General features: G+C 40.3%; 1 protein-coding gene across 2 annotated transcripts in view; it reads right to left on the bottom strand.

The window, feature by feature from the left end:
- Positions 1-1,522, bottom strand: part of OXCT1 (3-oxoacid CoA transferase 1) — a 151,654-nt gene that overhangs the window by 16,174 nt on the left and 133,958 nt on the right. The window lies entirely within an intron of this gene.

The raw sequence follows: 1,522 nt of genomic DNA on the forward strand, positions 1-1,522 counted from the left end.
GCAAACAGGGTCTGGAGTGGACCTCAAGCAAACTCCAACAGACCTGGAGCTGAGGGTCCTGACTGTTAGTACAAAAATGAACAAACAGAAAGGACACCCACAGCAAAACCCCATTAGTACGTCACCATCATCAAAGACCAAATGAAGATAAAACCACAAAGATGGGGAAAAAGCAGGGCAGAAAAGCTGGAAATTCAAAAAATCAGAGTGCATCTCCCCCTCCAAAGGAACTCAGCTCATCGCCAGCAACAGAACAAAGCTGGACGGAGGATGACTTTGACAAGTTGAGAGAAGAAGGCTTCAGTCGATCAAACTTCTCAGAGCTAAAGGAGGAACTACGTAACCAGCGCAAAGAAACTAAAAAGCTTGAAAAAAGAATGGAAGAATGGATAACTAGAATAATCAATGCAGAGAAGACCTTAAAAGAACTGCTAGAGATGAAAACCATGACACGAGAACTACGTGACAAATGCACAAGCTTCAGTAACCGACTCGATCAACTGGAAGAAACGATACCAGTGATTGAAGATCAAATGAGTGAAATGAAGCGAGAAGAGAAGTATAGAGAAAAAAGAGTAAAAAGAAATGAAAAAAGCCTCCAAGAAACATGGGATTATGTGAAAAGACCAAATCTACGTCTGACTGGTGTTCCTGAAAGTGATGGGGAAAATGGAACCAAGTTGGAAAACACTCTGCAGGATATCATCCAGGAGAACTTCCCCAACCTACTAAGGCAGGTCAACATTCAAATTCAGGAAATACAGAGAACATCACAAAGATACTCCTCTAGAAGAGCAACTCCAAGACACATAATTGTCAGATTCACCAAAGTTGAAATGAGGGAAAAAATTTAAACGGCAGCCAGAGAGAAAGGTCAGGTTACCCACAAAGGGAAGCCCATCAGACTAACAGCAGATCTCTCAGCAGAAACTCTACAAGCCAGAAGAAAGTCGGGGTCAATATTTAACATTCTTAAAGAAAAGAATTTTAAACCCAGAATTTCATATCCAGCCAAACTAAGTTTCATAAGTGAAGGAAAAATAAAATCCTTTACAGAAAGCAAATGCTTAGAGATTCTGTCACCACCAGGCCTGCCCTACAAGAGATCCTGAAGGAAGCACTCAACATGGAAAGGAACAACCGGTACTAGCCATTGCAAAAACATGCCAAAATGTAAAGTTCATTGATGCTAGGAAGAAACTGCATCAACTAAGGAGCAAAATAAGCAGCTAATATCATAATGACAGGATCAAGTTCACACATAACAATATTAACCTTAAATGTAAATGGACTAAAGGGTCCAATTAAGAGACACAGACTGGCACATTGGATAAAGAGTCAAGACCCATCAGTTTGCTGTATTCAGGAGACCCATCTCACACGCAGAGACATACATAGGCTCAAAATAAAGGGATAGAGGAAGATCTACCAAGCAAATGGAAAACAAAAAAAAGCAGGGGTTGCAATACTAGTCTCTGATAAAACAGACTTTAAACCATCAAAGATCAAAAGAGACAAAGAA

This window comes from Mandrillus leucophaeus, unplaced genomic scaffold, assembly GCF_000951045.1.
Source record: "Mandrillus leucophaeus isolate KB7577 unplaced genomic scaffold, Mleu.le_1.0 Scaffold119, whole genome shotgun sequence".
Lineage (NCBI taxonomy): Eukaryota > Metazoa > Chordata > Mammalia > Primates > Cercopithecidae > Mandrillus > Mandrillus leucophaeus.